General features: G+C 43.1%; 1 protein-coding gene across 13 annotated transcripts in view; it reads left to right on the top strand.

The window, feature by feature from the left end:
- The window catches only part of APBB2 (amyloid beta precursor protein binding family B member 2), a 204,682-nt gene that overhangs the window by 17,413 nt on the left and 161,046 nt on the right, over nucleotides 1-26,223 (top strand). For 9 of the 13 annotated variants that reach the window (XM_087736248.1, XM_087736244.1, XM_087736247.1 and 6 more), the window contains exon 2: nucleotides 17,197-17,332. The exons of 3 other annotated variants lie outside the window; for them this stretch is intronic. The gene's annotated coding sequence lies outside the window, so the exon portion shown is untranslated. Of the gene's footprint in view, nucleotides 1-17,193; nucleotides 17,333-26,223 lie in introns of all 13 variants that reach the window. One more of the 13 variants, XM_087736240.1, reaches the window with a different exon arrangement.

Raw genomic sequence — 26,223 nt, 5'->3', positions numbered from 1 at the left:
AGGACTGGAATAAATGAAGCCTAAAGCAAATTTGAAAACAAGTCTAGTTGAGCTAGTTGTGCATGGGGTTTGTCTCATTTGCTGTTACGCAGAACAGCTGGGAGTTATCTGGTGTGGTGGTTGCAGTAGTTGAACTGGTATGGAAGCCTGTAGTTGGTTCTAAAAATATTCTGTTCTAAAAACACAGAATACAACCAGCTGCGGATGCTGTGTCCTATGACTGTCAGCAGTACCTGACCGCTTCTAGGAGATGCAATAAGTATAGAAATGAAAGAGCAGCTGTGATGGGCCAAACCAGGGGCTCATCTCTGTAGCCCAGTATGCCACACAGGACTTGAGCAAGCCACGTGGTGGCTGGTTTCACCTCCAGGCAGCACCTTGGAGATGCCTCTGAGTGCTTCTGCGTTGTTTCCTTACCCTGTGGCAGAAAGTGGTCTCTTGCTATCAGGAGGGATGAGGAGCTCTTGCGGGCTGATTTATACTTCAGGCTAATCTGAAACCAAATGTGAGAAAATTAATTGAGGAGAGGTGAAAATGGGTGCATTTATGATGTGCTTCATTGACTCTGTGACTCACATCCCTTTTGCAAGGAAAAGGAGACCTTGGGACATGTACATCTAATGCATGAGGCTGCAGTTCCTCTTCTGGCTCCTCCAAAGTCTCTTCCTGAGCTTATGGGTGTTCTTTTGATTTATAGCTTTCCTATCTGCCAGCCTATGAAAGAATGGGATCTTCTTGCCAGCCTCCTCCTGCCCCTGTCTGAGCTGGCCACAGCTTCGTGGGGTGATGGGCTCCAGACTTGATGGGCAGGATCCCAGCACCTCTGTGCCTGTTTCTCTTTCTTTGTCTCACTATGGGCCTGGGCAGAGGACTAATTGCTGCTGTCCCCAGAGCTTTAAGGAGCAGAGGGTGCTGTTGGGATGCTCTGTGTGGTGTCCTACTTTAGTTTCCTATTTTTTTTAACCCTTCACCTTCAGCCTGCTCCCTTTTTGATCTATTGTCTTCTGCAACCTTTCTTTCTTTCTTTTTTTTTTCCCTTCCCCTCTCTCCTTGTAAGCAGATGCCCAAGGAAAAATAAGAACAGGATGACCTTATTCAAAACCTCCTCTATAGATGCTCTCTAAGCCTCTGTCTGTTCTCAGATTGGGGCTGCCAGAGCTGGGTGCAACCTTTCCCTGTTTCAAAATGTTTGGTGGCTTTTGGTTCCAAGTGCTTGTCTGGTCTGTCTGCAGCCCCCTGGGGCCAGACTGCAGGCTCCATGGCCTTTGGCCAGGGGTGCTGCTGGTCTGTGGGTCTGCTTCTGGCTGTGTAAAGAATTCCCTCTTTCTGCTTGTTCTCAGCTGGCTTCCTTCATTTGGCAGCTCTTAGCTCTTGTGTGGCAGATTAGTGATCCTGTGTTATGCCACTCAGGATTTTGTAGGCCTCTGTCTTCCTCATCAAGTTGGCTTTTGACCTGCCTGAGGAGTTGCCTACTCAGATACTCTTTGTATGGAAGCCTTTCCTGATCGTCAGCCTCCCTTTCCAGGAGTCAATCCTGGTTCCACACGTCCTGTTAGGATGGGAGGATCAGGGCTGTATACAGTTTTCAACATGTAGGTGAGCTTTGGGGTTATACAGTGGCATAACCATGTTTTGTTTTCTTTTTTTAATGATTTGTAATGTTTGATTTGCTTTTTGGACTGCTACTGAGTTAATTTCATGGATCTGTGAAATCGTAGTGTCAAGATGTTGCTCAGGAGTACGGTCAGTTTGGAATCCTTCAGTTACGTATAGCCACGGTTGTGTCCTTCCCATGTGCATCTTCTTGTTTCTTGTGTTTATTTGCATTAGCTTTCCTCTGCAGCGTTACTGATTCAGTCTCCCAGGACTGTCTGGAATTCCTCACATCCTGGCCTTGTTACGACAATACATTTTTTTATCATCAGCAAACTTCCTCAGCCTGCTGCTCATTCCCCTTTCCTTGTCTCACATGAATGTATCGAACAAAGAAAGTTGGAGCACGGGTCTCTGCCGAACTTCGTTCGTGACTTCTCTTTGCTCCAAGAAGAGACCTTTTACTCTTATCCTTACCCTGTTTCTGTTTTTCAACCCTCTCTCTCTCTCCACGTAGGACCTTTCCTCCTACCTCTGTCTGCCTTGTTTCCTTAAGAAAGCCCTTAGTTTTTGGTAAGGGACTTGGTTGAAGTCCTTTTGAAAATTCAGATAGGTCAGAATGAATGAGTGCACCTTGTCTATGTTTGGACCTTTGAAGAAATCGGAAGGGTTTGTTACACAGGGTTTTCTCCGTGCAGACCGTACTGACTCTTCTCCAGCAGATTGTTTATCCAGGTGACCAAAGTTTCTCCTCTTGTCGTTAGCATCAGTTGAGTTAATTATTAGCCCAGTAGAGGTGTTAGGCTTTGCAGCTCTGTACTTCCCTGGATCCCTACTGAGATTGTCGTCTCTTTTGCCACTTTAATTCACCTTCTTCCAAGGACACTTCAAGCGGGAGGTTGCAGAGCTCATGCAGAATAATTTGACCGAACCGTTGCGGAGAGCGCCCTGGGATTGCTAATGGATGCTGGTTTAGCTGTGCCTCTCCTGAGCGGCCCTGGCCGTGTAAGCCTGTGGCCAAGGGGATGAGGGCAGACCCCGCAGCCTGGTGACTGGAAACGAATGTAGGAGTCTGCCCTGGCAAAGACAGTGGGCACTTGGCCTCCATCACTTGTGGGATGATGAGTAGACCTTGTGTGGGGGTTTTATTATGCTTTAAAAGGATCAAACTCGATTCAGCTTAAGATCTAAGGTGAACCTCTAAGTTCTGTCTCCTACCATCAAATCCATTTTCTTTTTTTAACTAAAATGTGCTGAGCTTCTGTCTCCCCTGAAAATGTGATATTTGTTTGGGTAAGCGTTTAGATGGTATTTTTACTGCTGAACAAACTTTGCATCTGTGTATGACACTGATTAGTGCCTTTTTAAAGTGGTCTGCATAACAATTAGGATGATTAACTAGATGCAGATTTCTGCCTTTATCAGTAGTCTGTGCTGCATTTGATACTGAGCGCTGATCTCAGATGAATGAAGTCAGATGCAGTTTACTCTAGGATATTCATGAATGTAAACTACTAACTTGAGTAGCAGTGCATTAAAAGTAATAATATGTGACAGAGGAAGGTTTGCTACAAAATAAAATATGTACATTTTTGCTTCTGATCACGATGCAGGATAGCCAGTGTCAGTAATTCTGGTTTGTTTTACCTTATTAATATTGCCGCTGCTGTAAAGTACTTTAAGCAAACTCCTGGCAGACTTTTATTTGACAGTTTAATCTTTTGGACTTCACAGTTTAAAAACCTCTGCTAAAATCTCAATGGTGTCCTCCTGTAGCTCTGCCAAAATAGAGTTGTAAGCCACTGATTTAGTCATCTAGTTCTTATTGTTTGGCAGTCCTTCTTTTCTGTAGAAATCTAACAGAAATTGTTCCCTTTCCTTTGTCTTCCGTGCTGGATTATATTGCACCCCAGGTAATATATCCCATCAGATAAGCATCAGCTCTGCCTGCACTTGGGAAAACCCTCTTGCAAGCACTAGATATGCTTTGCTATGATATGCTTTTAAGCAGTTTTGTGGTGTGTTTAGTTCTTTTGTTGAAGGTTCGGTTTTTTGTTTTTTTCCCTAGTGGAAGTGCAGTTTAATTTTCAAAGGCATCGAAAGGAACATTCTAAACTGCTTCTGCAGATTTCAGGTGTAGAATATGTGTTTAAAAAATACCCCTAGGGTTTGATATCTGTGCTAAAATGTGTTTCATGCAGGATTCTTAGTCACAACAGTTTGGTTTTTTTTTTTTTTATGTCTATTAGCTGATTATGGAGGGAGGTTTCCTGGTATAATTACTGTGTGTAAAGGACAGATTTCAAAGGGAAGGAAGCTGGCGGGCACTAAATGTTCCCTACCTTTATGAATTAACTTGTTTGAAGAAAAGAAACTACCATAAACTTTACGTATTTTGTTGTTGTCTGTTGTCGAAACATATCATTCCTTTGCAGTGTTCTTGGGGTAGAAAGCCCTCCAAACAGTTATTAAATGACAATAATTTGGTGTGACTAATATTGGCACAAATTAGTTAAGCCTTTATTGGAAACCTTCTAAGTATAATTTCTCAGATGGGTTGGAGGGAGATGCTGCAGGGTGCTTACTGGCCAGCTGCCTAATTCAGCAAATGAGGAGCTCGACATTAAGCCATCCTGTATATTTAATATGGAATTTCATTATAAGGAACTGGAAGCAGTAGTTTGGGTAAATATGACAACTAATTCATTGCTCCCGTGTTTACATTTGCCGTGTAAATTCTATTTGCAAAGAGGATTATTGTTAGGAAGGGATGTTTCTTAGCAAGGTATTGAATCGTGTAGCTATGGAGGAAGCTGTGCAGAGAACCAGCATGAAAGATGAAAGGGAATTTCAAGGAAGAGAAATAAGGAGGAGGGTTGCTCTCACATGGAGAATTCAGCGCTTGCCGGATTAAATTGGGATTTAAATGCAGCATAATGGAAAGATAGTTTAATTAGGTTGTTTAAATGGGTTGAAGATGTATACATATAGGGCACAATCTATGAATTTATGGAAAGATTCATCTGGAAGTTAATATAGTAGGGAACCTGGGTGTTTGTGATACACGAGGTATTAAGGAAACCTCCAGCACTACCTGATGACCTTGTCTCGTGAGAATCCTGCGTGCCTCGTATGTGAGCAGGAGAGGCAGGATCTCCAGGTGACCATTTCCCCGATATCCATCTCGGGGTGAAGCGGGGCTCTTTGGGGAGCGTGCGGTCTCACCGGGCCGGGCAGCCGGGTGGAGCAGCATGCCGGCGGTGTCCCAGCAGTTTTGTCATGGGAAGCTTCTGTTTGCTGGTGAAATGGCTGTTGCTGGATGCGTGCTGTCCAAATCACTGTAGTGATGCTGGTCAGCAGAAAGAGGCACAAGGGTAAAAGTATTAGGACAGAGTTAAATTTTGGTAACTCCTTTCAATAGAATGATGTAAAATATTTCAAAGGAATGAAAGTAATTTAAGCAAAAGTTTCTTGCTGTTTTTTTCTTCCCTCTTGAAAGCTTAAATGGCCATTTTTCCTGGGTGTATAAAGCCATTTTCCTCTGGCGCAGGAAAATGGAAGAAATGGACAACAGGCAAAGTCTGTGTTGCCATACCAGGAAAGTTTGAGGTCTGTTTTAATGTCTTTAAACATCTGGGGAGAAGCCCTGCTGCTAGGATATAGGGAGTGCAGTGCTGAGGTGATGGAGTGGCTACCAGGTCTCTGGGGAGGCAGAGGGGCAGCGTGGAGCTGATGTGGCTTGGACAGGGAAATCCAGTGCTGGTAGAGGGACCGTACCTCTGCAGCACTAGCCCTCGTCCTGCCTTTCTCCCCTTCCTCTTGCTGCAGCTCTGTCCTCTCCTCCACCATACCGCAGAGACCTGCGTACGCCGGTGTTTACCACCCATAATGGTCCCATATCGCTTCAGCCTTGTTGCAGAAGGACAGTGCCGCAGTCTGGGAGGGGGGCATTGGCCCCCAGCGCGGAGGAAGCGGGGTGGCAAGCTGCGCTGCCCTCGCCCTTGCCCGCCGGCCGCAGAGGGCAGGGGAAGTGCCAGGCGGCGCGAGCATCGCTGGTCTGCTCCGGCCCATCTCTGCGGCGGGAGCAGGGCGGATCCGGGTAACTGTAGGCTTTGAAGCCTATTAAAAATGTTGATAGATTAAAACCCCGTCTCGATGATATATAATTTCACAAGATAGCAGCGTGCGGTGGGTGTGTGCTTGTGTAAAATGCCAATACCCCACCCAGATTTTCTGTTAATGCAGGCTAACAAAACGGCATCGTACTCTCCGTTACTTACTGCTAAATTCTTATTGTGGTGTGAGATTTGTAGAAGAAATGGAAATGTTAAGAAAAATCTTTGCCCTTTAAGAAATTAAGTTTTACTCTGATATTGTTTTTTTCCCAAAAGTATAGATGTAAAAGCTTAAAAATACAATAGAAATGGAATATATACTGATAGGTAAAGAGAAGGGGAAAGATTATAAAGATAATTTCACTTGAATCTGGAAGACAGTGAGAATTGCTTGCTTGGGGAATAACTCATATTTTTAGAGTTCTGTGGGAGCCTGCTTGCGCCTCTTTTTTTTTTTTTTTTTTCCTGTTTTTTTTCCTACCACACTTAGGAAAACAGTGAAACAACATGAGAACCATCGGTAAAGGGGGTGGTTTAACACATCTGTATATGAAAAGCTGCATATATTCAGGCAAATAAGATTTTTTTTAGGAGTTTGAGGTTTGTTAGCTTAAAAAGTTATCAAATATAAGAAAAATGTTTGACAATACCTGTGTATTTGAAAAGAGAAGCATTAAAAAAGAAAAATGTTTTTAATTATTTGATGTTTGCTTCTCAGAAATATTTGAGATTGGACTTTAACTGTTAGATAAGTTTGTAGGCTGGTAAGATGACTACCGAAGGATATTGAAATAACTTGGTGACAAAGCAATGTTGGCTTTAAACACGTGCTGTTACTTAAGCACATGCTAGAGCTGCGAGCAAACCATGCTTGACTATATAAATGTTTTAACCATTTTTTAAATAATCTTTGCATGCTGTTACATCAGCATTCATGTAACTGCATTTTTTGCCAATTCTTGGCATGTCTAAGCTTTTCCAGTAAAATATCCCGTATGTTTCCCTTTGATGCAAGTATGGATTTAAACCTGGGTAAACATAATGGTCCTATATATGCCAAAATATAGGAAGTTCTCTGATAGAGGCATATAGGCGTTTAGGGACAAGTCAGTCATCTTTGAAAACCAGTATAGATCTGTCCTAATGTGGTAAAGATGGTGCTGCTTGTCAGGGGAAGTGGTCCCTGGGAAATGTGTCTTTGCAGCCTCACAGCACGTTGATATTGTGATGCCCTTGCACGGAGGTGTAACTCTAATGGAAGACCACAGAAAACTCAGGTATTCTCAGTGAGGGATCTGTGTGGGGAAGGGGGATCAAGAGGGACGATGGGGAGGCTCCCAGGGACATCAATGAGGCTTGATGCCAAAGAAGTCCTGGAGTGATGGGACCCTCAGAGCATCGTTAAAAGCTTGTACCTCAGGTGGGAATCATGATTCAGTTGTTTCCTAGCCTACTCTCCGGTAAAAATCAGCCAGCACCACCAGATGCTGGTTCTGAAATACAGTCTCCACACTCTGGTTTTGCCCAGCCAGCATGTAGCAACAGATGCAATGGTGTGATGTGGTTTTTACTTATTAATTTTTGGGCAGAAAAAGGAGGAACTCTCAGTGCTTCCCCAGTCCAGCCAGCAAGTCAGGAGGTGATGCTCTTTCTATTTTCTCCTTTCCAACGTGTGGGCGCATGTTGCAGTGATAGGAATGGCTTACAGGCAGGATATGGCGAGGTGCATCCCTAAATTTGCGACAGACCTTGCTGGTATGAATTGTATGAAAGGGTTTCCCTGGTAGCAGTGGCTCTGGTGACACCGGGAGCCCCAGAGACCCAGCAGCCGAGAGCTGCCTCTGTCCTTGCCTTGCAGTGACCCGGAGGCTTTAATGAGCAGACCTACCCTCCCGGGCTCTGAAGAGGTACAGAGTCGGTGGCTGGCCGCTTGCCATCCTGCAGCACAGTGCTTCGGTCTGCTGCTGCTAAACCAGCAGGTAGGAGCGCTAGCTGGGTGGAAAACATTTTGTGGGATTTATCCAAAATAAATAGCTCATTTTACATGGGCGAGGCTGAAATTCTTTGGCTGCACCTCCTTCCACGGCAGAAGAGAAAATCGCCTTCCTCGCAATGCTTGTCCAAGTTTTTGTGCATGTGCAAGGTAAAATGATTATTTTCCTAAATTTAAAGCTTGGATCTTCCTTCTTTGAGTTCTCATGGATGTCTAGATCTATACTGCTTTGAAAACCCATTTGAAGACCGATAACCCAAACTTCTCTGAACCTTCCCCAAAAGGTTCATGTTGAGGCATTTGGCCAGCTTCTCCACTTCTGCTCTGTGCTTTTGCATAATCCTTGAAGTGTAAATATAGAGCTGGAAAAAATAACACTCGATCTGGTTGACAGTATTCCAGCTTGCACTAGGACTTAAATTAAGAAATATGAGCTTCTGCTATAAATCAGAAATTTGAGTTTGTAACCCCTTAATTTTTGGCCCGATAAATCCTTTTACTCCCAGAAAGCTGTTAAGGTTCATCTCTAAGTCCTGAGGATGTTTTAAATCTGTGGATTATTTAAGTAACGCGCATGCCAAGGTTTAAAATAAAACTGCTAACCCACACAACATGCCGGCAGTAAAACCAGGAGTGGACACTGTGGAGCTGATTTGGGAGACGTCAAGTGATTGATCCAATGTCAAACCTAACTAGTGTTGAGCTTTAGCTCCTGCTGCCTATACTGCTTTTGTGGCTGTGCAGGGATGGAAAATTCACAGGATGCTAATGTTTGTACTAGTATTGTTAGTTCTCTCAAACTAATGGGGTGGATACTGCTTGCAGAGTGGCATCAGGCTCTCATAAGGTGTTCTTGCTTGGCACATGGTACTAGCATGTCCCGAGTTTTCCCTGCTGCTGAATGCGAATGCTTGAGAACTTCCTGAAGCAGCCAGCGTTCAAGCGGGGAACTGAGCTTTCCCCATTTTGGGGTTGCTCTTTGAACGGAGATTGCAAGCAAATGTTTTTGGCACGGGTACATGCAATGTGCTGTTATGGCGGGATGTGAAGCCTCCTTGCAGAAGGTGAGCTCGAAAGGAGGTGTTGAAATTCTAGATCCGTCATGGTAGAGGATTAAGCTGAATTTGTGTAGATTTTAAAAACTGATGGAGGGGATGCTCTAAGAAGAGTGACACGCATACCCTGTGGTTCCAAAATGAAGATACTGATGCTCCTAAAGGCTGGCTCAGGAGCCACTTGCAGAGGGCTCAGGTGGAGGTAGGAGCTAGCACATAAATAGATGATGAGGAATTTTAATTACACAGAGGAGTTAGATGATGAAATGGGCTGCAAAATGCAGCAGTAAAATAAGCCTAAATCACTTGCACAGAATTGGGCACTAACCTTGAAATAAAACTCCTCCATGGAGCAGTGGGGAGGCATACTCTGTACTAAGTACAATATAAACCCACTTAAAATGCCTTACGGGTTTCTTTCTTTCCTCCCCTTGTCTGTTTTAAGGACAGGGCTGGGTTTGTCCTGAAAGGTTCTGAAAGTACCTAAATTTGAGAATAAATGTGTTTTGTTTCACAGAAACTGGAGTTTGGGTCTAGGAGTTTCACATACAAGCTATGTTCCTTTGCATTTTCTTGGCCATTCCTAATGTAGTAGTGTCTGTAATTTTTATTATTTCTAATTCAGAAGCGCAAGCTAATTCAAATGCTTTCACAGCGCAACAGGAAGTCTTAAAAGGCCTTGAGAGGCCCTCTGCAAATCTTGTCAAATGGCCAGAGCTGGTGGGTAAAAATGGACGATTAAAAACTAGCGTTTTCCGAAGGGTTGTCAGTTGAACGTGGCAGGCTCATGGGTGAGCCGCGTTTCTGCCTCTCTCAAAAGCTGTGGGTGAAAGAACTTTTTCTTCCAAGCAGAGCAGTGCACACATGAATGCTTGGCTCTCCTGGAGGCTAATACAGTCTGAGGTAGAAAAAGTTTCTGCACGCCACATGGAAAACAGTAGTAAAATTACTCGTGCTTTTAAAATGGATGTTTTCATAGTTGTTAGCCATAACTAGAAAGCACCACAATATCTTAAGCTCAATAAAATGCTTAAATTTAAAGCAAAGCGGTTCCTTTAAAGGGCCTTCAATTGCGGAGAACCTCTCAGTTTTGCGAGGTGAAAGTAACGCAGCTGGAGCAGATTGGTTTTACTAAGTGGCTACTGGAGACTGACAGAGGCAAAGCACTGCAGTGAAATAACAGCGTGGGTTTGATCCCCTCTGATGGGGAGCAAGTATTTAAAATAAAAAAAGAAAAGGCAACTGTATTGGAAAGTCTAACTCCAGTGCTATTATCTTAAGGGGCACCAGAGGTGGCTTCAGAAATTGAACTGTTATTGTAGAAAGGCAGCTCATCATAAGAACCGAGATCAGGAAACCTGCGTTCTTGCTTCTGCACAGTAGTCGTCTTAGGAGACTTTTACGTGCTCATTTCCTTCATCTGCTCATTGCTATTTCATGGTATAACAATTTCTGTGTTTAAAACAACCTTTTTCTTAAAACCGAAGATAAAGAGCAAAGTATTTATAACGTTAGCATGGGGTTGGCAGCTTTTAGTTAGATGCTTTAAATACAAAGTTAAGAAATGGCATGCCAACAGGAGTTTTTAGATCTACTGGTTTTCCTGTTGTCACATGGATTTCTCAACATTAATCTAACTTTTGATAATCTCCCCTGACCCAGTTACTCTTTTTATGCTGTCCCTTCCACATCGAGTCAGGCAAGCATGAACTTTTCATGTATATTAGAAATGAGAAGTTTTGTCTTCAGAAATGAATCGCAGGCCACTGTGGAAGGAGAGAAGGGAGAACAGCAAGTCTTGTCTTGACTTCTTTTTCCTGCATCCCAAATGAAATTGTGTAGGTAGATGCTGTGTTTAGGTCCTGCCGCTGTGATGGGGTTTACACTGTCCTCAAGCTGTCCCTGAAGAAAGCTTCATCACTTCCACGGTGTATTGTAACAATCACGGTTAGGTTGCTCAGAGGTGTGACCTGCAATCGTAAAAGCTTATGGGGACCAAGCAGCTTGCAGAACTGGAGAAGTGCAGAAAGGGGCTTAGGAGTGGGCCAGCCGAGGCCGGAGCTGCCCAGATGTCGACCTGATGTCCTCAGCATCCTTGTCTCTTGTGATGTTAGACCTGCTCCTCGGCCTCGCAGGTGACGTCGTGCTGTCCTCTCTGGTGAGGAGGTGTCCTCCCTCAGGTGAGGCCAAGGCTGGCTTTACGTCTGAGGAAACCCTGCACGAGAGGCGCAAAGGGCAGGCAATGTGACAGCAAGCGTCCCCCAAAAATACTGATTGAGACACGTGAATTTCTTTGACGGTGTTAAGTTTTTGAACTGAAAACTCTGGACGCAAGTTGCGTGTTAGTAGCGATCGTGTTGCCAGAGGAGGCCTGTCATTGCCACCATTCAGGCAAGCGACGCGTTTTGGATTTTACTCCTGTGAGATGATGTTTGACTGCTGGCCCGTGTTGTGAGGGCAGAAAACGGTATTTCAGTGAAACCTGCACTAGGCATCTTTCAGCTGGAATGCCTGACCTTTGGGGCATGGGAGTGTGCACCTTGTTTGCTTCCATGGGTCTCTGGTCCCCTTTCTGAATCAAAAGGATTGTCATCCCAAAATGCCTTAAAGAAAGGTGAGAAACAGGGTGTTTCCAGTTGCAGATTCTCCCCCCGCCCCCTTTAAAAACAAGAGTGTTTTTTTTAATGAGGAATAAGTACCATTTTCATTTTCTGAGTAGGGCCATTGGCGATACAAAAGCCACTAGTCAATTTGGTTTTTTTGTAGGATAAAAAGAGGAGCTAGGAGTGATGATAGTATACCAGACTCTTCCAGGTTGCTTTTATCAGAAGGGATCTGTTAGCCTGAATATTCACTGCTCATAGTTACCATTTGGGTTCTTCTGTCTTTTTCTCTGGAGGAAACAAATCTTACTTTTAGCCTGCATCCTGGTTTTGTGTAAATCACTAATTGCTGTTCTCTTTCGTTAGGCCGTGGCCAGCCACCAGATCTGGGATCATAGTATTATTATTACTAAGGAACTCTGGTGTTTTAATTACATGTGTGCCACACTTCTGAGTGGTATGAAAGGGATGTTACACACTGCCTGGGCATCCCGGCAGCCGTAGTGAGAATAATACTTGGGATTTTTTCTGTGAATTTTTGAGTGACTGCTATTAAGACTGGCATGTCTATGGAAGTCTTCAGCATACAGAGCATTAATTGCTGCTCCAAATAAACTTGGAATATATAACCAGTAGAGCTTCACTCCGCTGAATTCATTCTCATCCTCTCAGATATCAAAATTGGCTTAAATTTGGTGGCTTAACTTCATGTCAGTGACTCCGCTGTACAAACGTCCGCTCGTGTGATTCGGGACAGCCGGCTGGGATTGCTGAGGAAGAGTGCTGCGTGCCGCCAGCCGAGCTGGAAGGTCTCATGTGTCCCTTCCCCGCACGGAGCGGCTTAACACCTCCTCCCAAGGCTTGTGGCACAGTCCTGCTTCCCTGCAATTAATCGCGTGGCTAATTCCCAGCGTTGGTGGGTGCTGGTGTTGGTTACAGAGACAGAGATGCCATTGCTCTCGATTAGGTATTGTATAAAGAAGAGAAATTAGGTATTGTATAAAGAAGAGAAATTAATGGGTACATTTTGTTAAGGAAAATGTGGGTTTTCTTGGGGTTGTTTTTCCTGTTGGGAGGGAAAACGCAAACTTTGAATTTCTGTTTCTCAGCAGACTGCTACTTACTTGGAGTAAGTGAACCAGAAGCTGTAGGAAAAGCTTTTATTTTCTTGGGTGACTAAACGTATTGTTTGTTCTCCACATACACATCAGCCCTGTTTGTAGTGAAAGAGAACTTCATGGGGTTTTGGGTGTGTGTTTGGGTTTTTTGGGTTTTTTTGGTTGGTTTGTTTTTTTTTTTTTTAACCCAGATTTTAAACTTCTACCCTGAGCAGTGAAGTATTGTGTTTTCATTCTTTGCGTATTTCTTGGGTTTGGTTCTAATAGAATATGAACATGTGCAAAAGTTATTTATTTTCCTAAATGCTAACAGCCCTGGTGTGTTTGAAGCAGAGTGTTGTGTGTTTGCAGAGGAAACAGTCAGTCTTTTGATATGTAAAGTTTAAAAAGAGACATTAAAGGAAAGTAATTAAAACCATGAATGGAAAATGGGACAAAATGCAGCATAAGTTTATCCACAGGTAGACTGTGCCAGAGTAAATGACTTTTTAAGCTGGGGGGAAAGAAAAAAAAATGCGACTTAGGATAAATATATTGATTTTATCTGGTCTTTAATGAAACATTTATTATGGCATGAAGTGGGAAACTCTAAACTAGAGGAGTGGGTCATTAGAGTTGCAGAGCAGCGAAGGGTTTGGCTAAAGGGCCAGACGAGACCTTTAGAAGCCCAAAGGAGAATAGAATAGAAGAGCAAAGGAGATCTCTAGGCTGAGGAAGACTAGTGATGGGATATTGCCACAAAAAGTTTGGCAACCAGAAGGTAGGAATACCGCAAAAGATGCGTTAGTCTTGCTGGTATTAAATGAGATGTTGTAGACATGTAGATGTATCATGCCGTTATATAGTGTACTGTAGAAGACTTGTCTAGGAAGAAATGAATCATTTTGATAATGAGAAGTGAGAAAGATAATTTTAAACCCAGCTTGGTATAAGAAGGGTCCTTGTTCTGAACACGTGCTTTGGCTTTGCCCCAAGTAGTACCCATCATTTCACAGGGAGATGCTCTGGGATTTCTTGTCTCTCGTTTTCTTTGGTCTTTCCCAGTTTCCTTTCCAGCTCCGCCTCAGTTTGCCTTTTTTTATCACACTTTTTCTTTCTAAAGTCGTACAGTACTCTTCTTTGTGCTCATGGCTCTGGAAAAGCTAATTGAAATGAGACTTTGCCAATTGTCTTTGGAAGTGGCACTAAGGATGATTGGACTGGGGAAAAGTGCTCTATAGTTCCTGGACTTTGGACCACTCATGGCTATGCAGTTTCCCAGGCTGTGGGTGCAGCTTCCTATTTGGTCTCTCAGATCTTACCAGGAGGTGGATTCAAAAAGCATCAGCAGAGTTTTGATTGTTCTCTGCTTGCTGCAAAGGCTTTGGCAAGGACTTTACTGCATACATAATTATAATAACAGTACGTTAAATACAAAAGGTTGAGTAATATGTTTCTATTTATTAAATACTATTCTTATCTGAATTTAGTTCATAGTCAGGTTGTGTGTAACCTGAAGCCCCGCACATTTGGGGCTTAATTTGTGTTTTATAGTTGTCTGTCTTAAAAATACCAAACACTGTCTCCCCTCCCCAATTTTTTTTGAACGTCAGTGTAGCCCTACTGTGGTTAAGTGATCATATCTTTGAACGTAGTGCTGGGGAAGCATGAGCAGTCCTATAAGCAGTGTTAGGAGTTTCCTACTACCAGCCTTCCATGGGTTGTGGTAGGTAAGTGAGGAGCTGCCTCTTCCATCTCCACCCCATAACGACAGGGAGCCATGATCCAAGTAGCGTCTGTTCTTATTCCTTGCAGACCTGCATAGCAAATGAAGGTGGCTCTGTAAGGTAGACAGGGAAGATATTAGAGCAGGCATGAGGCATGGCCTCCCCAAATACTCTGTTGTATTTAAAATCTTCATGGCAGCAATTTGAGATTTTATATATAGAGTCATTGGTGAACCTCTTGTTCAAGTGGTAAGCTCTGTCCTCTGTTAGACTGAAAGGACAGTGTAGGAAATACATTTTTTTCTTCTCTAAAGGAAGGCGTTTGCCACCGTTGTTAATGATGTATGGTATGCCACTTCTAAGTCACGTGTTGGAATTGGGGTAAGAGAAGACGGACTGTAAGGAGGAGTGCTAACTTTGGGTTGCTCATGGTCAGGACTTAAATGTGGCGTTGTGCGTGCTTAGTTCTGTAAAAGATGCTGTTCCCAACATCCTCAAAGACCTTTGGATCTGAGTGGCTTGGGGTGCTGCTATTAAGTTACGACAGGGATTTTGATGTTCTGGGAAAACATTTTTACCTGCCAGAAAACTACTTTGTCCATTTTGCTTCACAATGTCTGATTCTTCAGCTTTGCTTTTGCACTTTAAGCAGTATTTTAATGCCTGCAAAACTTTGATTTTGGCCCTCTGATGCTAATGGGATAGATGGGCTGAAGTACTCCCCTCTGATGTAGGTGGGACCTGAATGATGTTTGAAAGGCGTGTCGCTTTGTTCATATGAATTTATGCCTTCTCCCTCCCCAGATACTGCAACGTCTTGACATTGGGTCATTTGCATCCTGAAGAGCACAAGCCAGAGACAGCTTTGCTTTTTTTGAAGTATCTGGCTCTCAACTGGTTTGGCTTTAGGCTGACAATGTCTAAGGACCAGCCAAGTTGGAGCGCGTTTTTGATGCTCTTTCCTGGCAGACAGTGTGATCTTTGCCGTTTCAGGATATTGTTTTTTAGATGTGCACTTTTAGTCCTAATGGTTCAGCTGGTACTTCTTTAAAATTGATATATATCCAAGAACCAAGAGAAACTACTTATCTGACAAGGGGAAACTGGAGACTGAATTAGACTGGTAAAATATTGAGGTCAAGATATTCTGTAGTTGAAACATTTGGTCTTGACAAGTAGCGTGTCTTTATAGCAAGAATATAACAAGCTGCAAAGCACGAGGCAAAATTACCCAAAGCTAAAGGTTTATTGACTTTACTATTTTTTTTCCTTCCCAAAACAAGCTGCAGTATGTTGTGAAGGAGGGTAGATGTGTTTGGACTCGAAAGTGTTTAGCAAGCGCTTACTGACTGCAGTGGGTTTGATACAGAGCAGCGTTCAGAAACTGCATGACTTTGTGTTGAAGGCAGGAGCACAGCAATGGAAGATTACTAATTTGTACATGATTAAACGGGGGTAGAGGCAGGGAAGCTGTGGCAGAGAGCAGAGGAGGCGTAAGCACATGTGCCGTTTGGCCCCATCTCAGTCTGCCTTGGCAGATTGGGCCATAAACATCTCTCCTCCATCTCCCTTTCTGTGCTTTGCTCCCTGCTGAGGAAAACATAAACTTGCAGTGTTGTTTGAGTTTTTTTCTGTACAGACCTACCTTTTAACTGCAATCAGGACAGAACACCTCCCTCCCCCATGGGTAACCCGTACTAGCATTGCTCGTGTCCCTGTGTGAACAGAAATATAATAAAACCTTTCCTGCTGTACAACTTTTTCCTCCCAGTTCAAATGGATGGGAAAGTTCGATGTGACCGATGAGTTCTGATACTTTTTTTCTTTTTTGGCAGAACAAATAATTAAAAGTTGCTGTTGAATTCTCTTCATTTTCTTTTTAAACTCTCTGGTCATATCAAACTGCCTAACTTAAGTAGTGTTTTTAGCGTTGTTTGGGGGAAGCATTATATTTAGAGAAATCCTTTATTGTGGAACAGTTTTAACATTATATGGAAAAATAGTATTTAATGACCAATAAGATGATTTATGTTGCTAAGGCCACTGTGTTGCGAGACATCAGAACAAAGGAGTGTGGGTGTTGCGGATTTGTGCCATGAAGGTGCCTGCCATCAGTTCCCTACATAACCACACTGTGCTTAATCATGGAAGGATCTGTCTACATTGACGGTGCTGGGGACTTTAAGAAGTGCTCTAATGTCTAGGTTATGTAAGGATCCCTGCATATATTAAATATTTGGTAATTGTGCTAATGTGTTTTGGGGGAAAAAGTGGAGGGAAGTGGCTTGAGCAATGTTGTGCAGTTGATAGTAAAATAGATATGCATCTGTCTTTTCTTACTGAGTCACAGATTTAGATGTAGGTGTCCCTAAGGCATCACTTTCCATAGCTCTGGGGCGATTTCTCCACTTTGGTTGTTAGCGCTGGTGTTATGAGCGCCAGCTGCAAGCTAGTGTTTGGTCACATAGATGATAACTAGGATGGTAGATACATCTGTAGGGATCGTGTGACATCCAGGAGCTGGCATCAGGGAAGTTCATCTGGCTGGTTGTTCGTTTACTTGGAGCTCAGCTCTTCTTTTGTTATAGATGGTTAAGACAAGAAAAGACTTCATAAATGACCTCAAGTCAGTGCCAGGCTGTTTCTCCTTGAAAGACTAGCCAACAGATTGTTTAAAAACTTATAAACAACAAGAATTAGCAGCTTGGCAGCCTGAGCTGACACAGGCTTTGAATAGCATGTGGTTGGGAGTGTCTCTCCTTTCCCTGGTCAGGATAGCCACATTTTACAACATGCTCCTGGTAGGATTTGCAAACGTATCCAATCGCGTTGGGCTCCCGACTCCTGTTGCTGGGGTGTTTTGTTTTTCCAGAGTGCTATTAGCTGCCTTCAACACCTTTTATCAATCTGGCCTTACCATGGCATGGAAAGCAGAAAGAGTTGCATAGACAGTAGCTGTCTAGACCCTGGTTGAAGTTGCTTATGTGTTTTCATCATCCTCTTCTGCCAGCAGGGATCTCTTTGGCCAGCGAGGAGGGGAAAGCCCACCAGCTCATTTGCAACGTGAGAGGCTGTGCGGTGCTGGAGAAGTGTTCCCTGATGCTGAGTGGGGGCTCTTTAAGTTGAAATGAAGAGACTTTCTTGAAAATGTAAGTTTCTGGGTGTTATTGAGTAATAAGAGATGACTTATTTTCTAAACTTACCTGATGCCCTGAAATATGTGCAGTTAGAAGTTTGGTTAAAGTTGTGATACATCAGTACATTTAAATGAAAACCACCAAATGGTCATGGGTAAGGATTGCTTTTCATGAATTTCCTGTTCAGCTCTTTAAAAGCGTTAGTATTGAGATATTCTGTTTCAACCTCTTTCTTTTCCTTAATGTAAAACTTTTTTTTTTTTTTTTATACTGTAGGTTTTTTTGTGCCTTGAAAACTGCACTCTTAAATGAACTTATAGTAAGACAGGTCAAAACAAAAGCCTAAAAATTTCCTTTCATTTTTTTTTCTTTTTTCTGTTCCACTTCTTCCCCCCCCCACCTCTGCTACAGAAGATTTAAGGCAGAGAAGCTGGAGGAGGTTGTAAAGTGAAGGTTTGGGGATTAGCTGTAGGCATGGCCATCCCGTCTACAAGGATACAAGAAAGGTGCTGCTGTTAGCTCTTTCAAGGACTAGTTGTTGAATCCAAAAGAAGTGTGACTTGGAAGCCTTCAAAGACCCCATTCAGGCTAAATGCAGTATGTAGCTGTAGATCTGTGCTCTTTTTCAAGAGCTTCAGGCCCACGTCACTGAAAGCAAGTGGTAAGAAAATGTGGAGAAGTCAAATGAAGGATAACGTGTATCTCGCTGGAGCCAGTCACGCTGTAACTTGGTGCTATCTCTTACCGTTACAAAAGCAGTGTGTGGCATCCTTGGCTGTAAAAGCTTGTTGTGGAGGAGGACGACTCTGTTCTGCTTGGTGTTTCTAACTGAGGACACAGATATTTAATGGTTAAAAGAGCAATTTCGGAAAGATGCTGCTTATGTGACTTTGGTATTATGCAGTGTTAGGGCAGCTGTCGTTTATCTGTCTCTGACGTGAAGATGGTGATAGCCTTCTTAACTCAAGTAGAAGTTGTATAAATTAGTACTTCAGAAATTCTTATCAATTGTTAAGATAAAAGATACACTGTGGTTAATGTGAATTACTGTTGAAGGAATAATGATGAGATGAAAAACTTAACAGCTGTGGTTTCTATGATAAAGACACACAAATCCCTTCACATGAAGCAAACCCAGTTTAGGAATTCTTTTAAATATTTAGGCTGTTTTGAATATATATTTACATTTAAAAATACTTTAAATTCGGAGAGGAAATTTTCTTCTGTCTCCCTGATGCTCTGTGAAATCCTTTGAGGGAGAAGGGAGGGACTGCTTAGAAAGCCATTTGTGACATTAAATGGCTTCTTAAAAGCTAAGCTGATAAAACCCTGAATTTGGGGTTTGGGAGTTAGCGTTCATAGGGTGGGAAGAGTTCTGTTGAAAAGCTGCCAATTGCGCAGGGCCAGAGGTCAGCTGCCCTGGGGTGCCCTTTGGGCTCCGGCATCGGTCCCAGGGCACACTCTGCTGCCGGAGGTGGGGCTGGCGGGATGCTGCCACCCCGGCTGGGGGCCGACTGCTCGGCCCCTCCTTGGTCCTCCCCTCCTAGCCGGCGTACCACGAAGCTGAACAAATTCCAGTGCTAGCCAAGCTTGTAATCAATTGGGCACAAGGTGGAAAGGATAAGGAGGAAAAACAAAAAGCGACAGCTGGGTGTGAAACATCAGCAGGGCTTCTTTAAGGGCTACATGATTGACAGCTACTCAGCATCTTCATTTCTGTGTGCTCAAGCTGGGCCAAGGCTTCCATCACATCTGCTGCAAAGACTAACTTGATTGTATCCCCACATCTAACCATTTTTTTGCACATCCAAGGATGTCCTCTGTTTCCAGAATAACGGGTCCTGTATCACTGCTCTGTCCAGTGCAGATGTTTACCTCCGCCTTGCCCCCAAGAGCCTCTGGTCTAAACATTCAGACTAAACCAGATTTATTCAGGTCCTTTAACTTTGGTCTTATTTGGCTTCTATCAGCAATTTTACACAGCTTTCTGAGGAACTGTGAACCTCCTCTCACAGTTTGTACTCAGCATGCCTTTTTTTTTTTTTTTTTTTAAAGAAGGTAAATGTGAAGGGCATGAATCAGACTTCAGAAACTCTCCTCCAGCCCCTGCTGTGGCTCAGTGTGAGAGGAGAAACCAAAATCTGGAGGGGAAAAACTGTTGTTATGGCAGCAGAAATAATTTCTGATTGAGACTTGGTATTCAGATGCTGCTTTCATGTTTCCTGTTTCACTCTCGAAATAAGTCTGTGTATTATATGATGAATTAAATGGCTTTTTAATAAGCACATAACTAGTATCTCCCAAACTCTGTAATTTAGACACTTATGTGAATAATAGCACATGATGTATAATAGCACGTTGCCTTCAATTTTCCAAACTCTAATAGAGAGGGCAATGATGCACAAATGTATAACTTAATTAGGTCTTAATTTTTAGTACTTTGCAGCCCACTTTATGCGGATATCTTTATTTGTATCGTGGTGCGGTTGAATCACTGGAATAATCTTCTGAGCAGTTAGGCTGCCCAATTATGATTGCAGTGAGTCTGCAGAGGTTAATAAATGAAACAACTCCTAGATTTTTGTTTTCTTTTCATTGAGCAAAGTATGCTGGAAGGCACAGTTGGGAAAAATCATCTGGTTTTAACTTATTGGGTTAGTATATGTTTGTGTACTAACACCTAATGCAATCTCTGCCTATTAACCTTCTCTGCTGGAGCCCTGCCTGCACAACATGGCTTGTGTCTGAAGGGGAGCATTGGCTCCTAGCGTCTGCAGAAGACAGTCGCCTCATGGCTGAGGCTTTCCTCCGAGAGGTTGGGCTCTGAGCATCTTCATGCAAGGCAGCAAGTCATCCCAGTTCCCTCTGCTTTCTGTGCAAGCGCCACTGCTGCAGAGTTGCTGCGTAAGGGGGGCTTTCACCCTGTTGTAACAGAGAGAGCAGACTTCCACACTGTTTCTGGAAAGGACTAACCAGGCACTTCCATGGAGTGTGTTTAGCCTGGGGTCTGTGAGCATCTTGGGTCTTTGCAGTGGGTGGGATTTCAGGCAAGCCCAAATGTTCTCATTTTTAGAGCTTTTTTCCCCGTTCCCCTCCACTGCCTCGGGATGCTGTCCACAGTGAAATGTTAAATGCTGTGATGTACAACTTGCCATAGAAGTCAGGTACCTGTTTTTCCATCAGTGTCCTGCTCGGTTTTGCATCGCCCTACTTCTTGCAGGAACATCCTTTTGTTACAGCTGAAGCATAGGTTTTGTGCTCGGACTATACATCACGCTTTTCTGTCCTTTGTTTGCAAGTGCCTGTTCTTTGTTTCAGACTGTGTAAAGTCCACAGACACCTGAGTGACGTCCTGAAAATACCGACAGGCCTTTGGCTGTTCTGGAAGAATTGAAATTAAATTGAAATGAAAGGGTTACTATTTTCATCAGGGGACCACTGATCTTAAGCTTACATGGCAAGCAACTCCATTTGTATGTTTGGGTATAGATCACTGTTGTTGGAGAACTGGTCTCTTTATACACGCACTGCTCCCTTCAAGTCTTTATTTCGCTCTGATCTTTATAAGTCTTAAGTGGTCGCTTTCGATATACCTGTGAAACTCTTAGATCTGGACAAGCCATCTCTTTCTGCAAGCCGTTAACTGGACTTGGTCTACTAGAGAGTAAATCTAACACAGCCCAGAGGTGAACGTAGGGGGGAACAGCAAGCAGTGAAATGTGCTTTCTACAACTGGGAGTTGATGAGTTTCTAGGGGAAACAGCGGAGGACTTTCAGTTGCATCTCCTTCACTGAGGACAGTCATGTCTTCCAACTAGGTAGACTTGTTAAGTGTTGGTAATTCACTGTTCTGTGGGAATAGGTGGGAAAGAAGGAAGGAAATTACAAGCTATGTCTCTAAGTATTTTACAATGATTATATGTGTACACAGCTCCGTCGTTGGTGTGGCACTCCTGTAGCACCTTCACTGAAATAATTATTGATGAGTTATTGTAATTACTGATCTTCCATCCCTCACTGGGGATTATCTGAACACAGTTTGGTGGATAACTGGAAGGTAACCATTGATCTTTTTTCCAAGTATAGAGTGGCTTTCATCACATTTAAGGACTTAATCTCAATGATATTGATATCGGGGGAGTGAGAGAACCTGGTCCTCATCTTCCATTTGGATAGATATGATGACTGAGCCTTCAGTAGGGAGAGAAAGAGAATGGGCTCACGCAGACTAGAATGGGTTACTTTTCCTGGGCCTGTGTCTTGGGCCAAAGAGGCTTTTGAAAGGAGACCCTGTGGAGAAGATGGGATTTGGATGAGCTGGAAGAGGTTACCTGCTGGAGGAGCTAACATCCTGGAAAAGCAATGACTTGGACAACAATACCGGTTGCTCTCCTAACACAGAAAGGCAAATGATGTGACAAGTCTTGATGGTCTCCTGAGACCGCTTAATTAACTCTGAACACAAAGAAATTAATCACATTTGCCTGTCTTACGAAATGGCAGAAAAAGGCATAAAACTGTTATTTTTCTTCAGCTGGGAAGAAGTTCTTCTGGGCTTGTCTCGAGGGCAGCAAGATGCTTTAATCTAAGGGCTATCGATTTATCTAAGCTTCAAGCCAGGACATTAGTTCTCTGAGAAAATAGGTCTTTGCCCACACATGACTCTAAATATATGCTTCCTGAGGTGAAGGGGTTGAGAAGTCCTTCAGCAGCACATGCAGTACTGAGAAAATCATTAAGGAATGTGTATGTTCCCAGATGCTGAGTATGCAATTTCTGAAACAATTTAAACTTTGTGCAATTTATGTAGGGGGTCCTGTGGTGTCTGTTATGTGCAGAGCGACGAGAGGAGGAGGAGAGCTCAGTGGCTGCGGTAGATGGCTTCCAAAAAGGTCTGACAAATCTCCAGATGGAAAATGCACCAAAGTGTCATCGAAGTCAATATTCTAGAGCTATGTAAGAGGTGGATCTGAGATCAGAGAGTGTTCAGAGGAGAGCTTCTCTCCCTTCCTGAGCGGTAGCCAGCTCTGCAAAACTTAAGCCTTTCTCTGAGAGGCTCTTGTGTACTGTTCATGTGGGGCTGTCATTCCCACTTGCATGAGGATCAGAGGCTCCAGTGTGCTGGGCCTTGTGGTTGTCTGTATGGTCGTCTTTCTGGATCTTGTATCTTTTTTGGCTCTTGGCACTACATGGTTGGTGCTTCCTTGTTTTCCCAACCAGGGCGGTTTTGTGTGGGTAATAGCCAGGAAAGGCAGGGATGAGATTACAGGGCAGGTAGAATCATGGAATCATAGGATGGTTTGGATTGGATTGGAAGGGACCCTTAAAGATCTAGTCCAACAATGCCCCTGCTGTGGGCAGGGACCTCTTCCAATAGACCAGGTTGTTCAAAGCTCCATCCAACTAGATCTTGAACACTTCCAATGATGGGGCATCCACAACTTCTCTGGGCAACCCCTTCCAGTGTCTCACCACTCTCATCATAAAAATTTCTTCCTTATGTCCAATCTAAATCTACCCTCTTTTAGTTTAAAGCCCAGTCCAGTTTCAGCAGGTACTGCTGCTCCTCTGTAGGGCTCCTTTTGCCTGGTACCGGAGCCAGACCCACTGTGGAGTGAGCTTCATCTGTGCCAGATAAATGGTGTGCTGCCTGCTGTTTGAGACTGTGGGGATTGTCAGGGTGGTGGGACCCTGTGTCCTTCTCTTTCCAACATCTCATCTACAAGGTATCAGTGCTGTATGTTTCCAGAGGAGAGAGTAGGAGTATCTCTGGTTTTTATGGGGTAATCTCTCCCACTGTTGTGTTATCATGGTCTGTAATGGTTAGAGGTAGACCCACGCCTTCAATGTTGTCGATCAAATGAATCTTAGTAATAAACTTTGCGTAAATGGAACAAATGTGCCTGGTCTTCGTCCTCACATAAAATGTGCCATACTTGACTTCCATGACTTCCTGCAGGAATTAATTTTAGTTTGTATTTATACACACGCACATTCTTGTATATGCAAACAGAAACTGCCAGACTTCCTTTTCCAAAGCATTTTCTGTCTTATCATACTTGAATGTGTTTCAGCAGATTGGGATTGTTCCGGAAGACAGTCTGTTGTGAGGGTTTTTCCATTCCCAGAGCCACACGTTACCTCTTTCTGAAACAGGTGTAACCCTGGCTGGTTTAGCAGCATCTTTTGGGGTGACTAGCACAGCATGTTATTATAGAGGAGTCTGCACTATTGTCTTCTCGACTAATGCTGTACATCTCAATTCTGTTAATGCAAGGCTATGGAATTTGTGGTTCTGTTTTTCTGCTTTTTAAACCATGGCTGTATCTTGAGCGGAGACTTTTGCTGAGCTGTTCCAAGTCCCTTTCTAGAGCCTTTAATTAATGATTTAATTAAAAATTCTGTGAGATTTTATAACTAGCATAAAAGCTTGTATTCAGTGTGCATTTGTTAATACTGAATTCCATTGGCGCTATGTTTCTTGTCCATCCGTGTCACTTATTTCTGCAGATTCCTGACGGTCCTGTCAGGTATTGCTTTACATCAGAAATTGTCATCTGCTGATGTTCCTACCTTGCATCTCTCCCTCCTGCAGCCTTCCTTTCAGTTTGCTGGACTATGAAATACTTTTTAAAACACAAGGATGTGGGAGGCAGGCTGCTGCTCATCTTTGCTGTTATGCACACTGAGCCCTTATTCTCACTCTTGCCGTTGGTCTCCTAACCAGGGTTTGATACGTCTGCATCCCACCACTTGCCTGTCGCCTGCTTGTCTCGGCAAGCCTGTGCTGCCTGGGGAGGTGCGCGTGGTGGTCCTTCTTTCCCTCCTCGCTTGGTTGGATAGGCAACGCAAAGCGCGCGTCGTTCAAAATGCGTCAGGAACTACTGATGTCAAAGCTGCTCTCAGACGCCAGTATGCATGTCATGGTTGACCAGGGTTACTTTGCGGGATGACGAGAGAAGTTCGGGCTCATGTGGCGGTTACTGGTGGCCTTCACAGACCACTCCGGTATGGGTTCTTTTTTGCATTGAATTAGTTTTGTAAAATACACCCACATTGATAGTCTTATGTGTAACGCACTAGTTCAAAGAATGAAGGGTAGTTCAGGTGAATAAGACAGAGTCTTGCCTTAGTAATAGCTGATTAGCTAGTAATAGCTAATAGTCCTAGCTATTTAAGAATTGGGGGGGGAATTGTTTTGGCTGAAATGATCTGAATTGTTTTCTTCTTTGGCCAGTAAATGTCAGTTGCTTTAGAAGCATTAAAAATTTGGATGTGTTCCAGTCTCATCTTCCAGCCTTTCTTGTTCCTTTCCCCTCCTTATATAGCTTTATGCCAAGAAACACACCAACTCTGACTCAGACATCAGAACTCCATTTCCTTTCATTTTTTTAGCCCATCTTTTATATACACATGCATATCCTATTAACTTTTAAAAAGCCACTGTTTGGAATTGACACTAAGCAGTAACGATGAAAATGTGTGTTTGACTCCACTGTGTAAAAACCTATAGTAATTAAAACAACACTTTTGGAGAGGGGGTCCCATGTGCAGCGCGATGCAGGTGCAGAGCTGGGCAGCTGGCAGATGCTGTTGGGTGCTCAGAACTGCACAAGGAGGGGGCTCAGCTCCGGTTTCCAGCTGGTTTCCACCACTCCCATCCAAAATCGATTGTTACGGTTTCAGTATCTCTAGGTACCTAACTGAAAACCATATACTTTGAAATACAGCTTTCCAAGTGTTTCTGTGTAGTAGTAGTCAAACTTTTCATGAGCACTGAGGTGATAGTTCCGTATTAATTTTTAATGACCTACGATAGCTTTTTTTAACTCAAAATGTGTAACCCCTGTCCTGAGGAACCGAGGCTTTATTGTTTTATTAAATAAAACATCACAGTAGAATACATATATGTGGTAAACTTGATGTAATGATAGTTAAAGTTCAATTTGATAACAGCACCCATTCACATGTTGCTCTGGCTTTGCTGCACGTGAACCTTAATCTTTAGAGATTCATATCTGTTCTGTATTTAAATGTTAAAAGAAATGTTGGGGTAGCTTCCGGCAATAAAACTAAACTGACCAGCTTTCCTGTGAAACTTCCAGTACTTCCTGCTTCTGTTCTGGCTTAAAATTAATGGTGTTAAAAAAACACCCTTTCTTCTGTCATTTCCACTTCTGATTTTAGCCAGAATGTGAAAGCAAGGAAGCATTGTAACAGTAATAAATAAAAATTTAAAAATCCATGATAACTTTGTTTTCAAATGACAATGGTCAGAGCTTCAGGTTTCTGTCATTGTTTTTATATAGAAGGTTTTCCATGCCTGCCTATACTTCCGCATATTGAGATCTCGGCACATACATGTATAAATATATACAGAGAGAGAGAGGAAAAAAAGAGTTTATAGGAAAAAACAAGCAGCTGAATAAAGACAAATTCTCTGGAAAAAAATGCTTGACTTGAGGAACAATTGGAAGATTAGAGCAGGTAATGGCGTGTATGTTACTTTGGGGAAATTTATCAAGCAGCCTGTGAATGCTGCCTTCCTGTTCCTAATGCAAGCCCAGCTGCCAAGATCAAATGGTGACTGAGCGTTTGTCAATAATTCTATACATGAGTCAAATATTTTCCAGCTCTTAATTGGTTTCTGTATATGGTGTGCTGATGGTACCCATTATTTCTCATTGTCCGAGATTGTAGTTGCTTTCTTCTTAATTTAAGTAGTCTTTTTTTTTTTTTTTTTCCTTTTCAGAAATTTCAATTACTTTAGAAGCATTGAAAACTTGATGTGTTGCATCACATTCATTCTGGCTTCTATTTATGATCCTCCCAATACATCTGAGGTGCAGAGATGCCCAAGCGGTGTTCATTTAGGGTAGTATAGTTATTTCTTTCCTTTATAG

The sequence above is a fragment of the Nipponia nippon genome, unplaced genomic scaffold, assembly GCF_047370975.1.
Source record: "Nipponia nippon isolate SJK-2023a ecotype South Korea unplaced genomic scaffold, ASM4737097v1 scaffold_6, whole genome shotgun sequence".
Taxonomy (NCBI): Eukaryota; Metazoa; Chordata; class Aves; order Pelecaniformes; family Threskiornithidae; genus Nipponia; species Nipponia nippon.
This window is presented reverse-complemented; position numbering and strand designations above follow the sequence as displayed.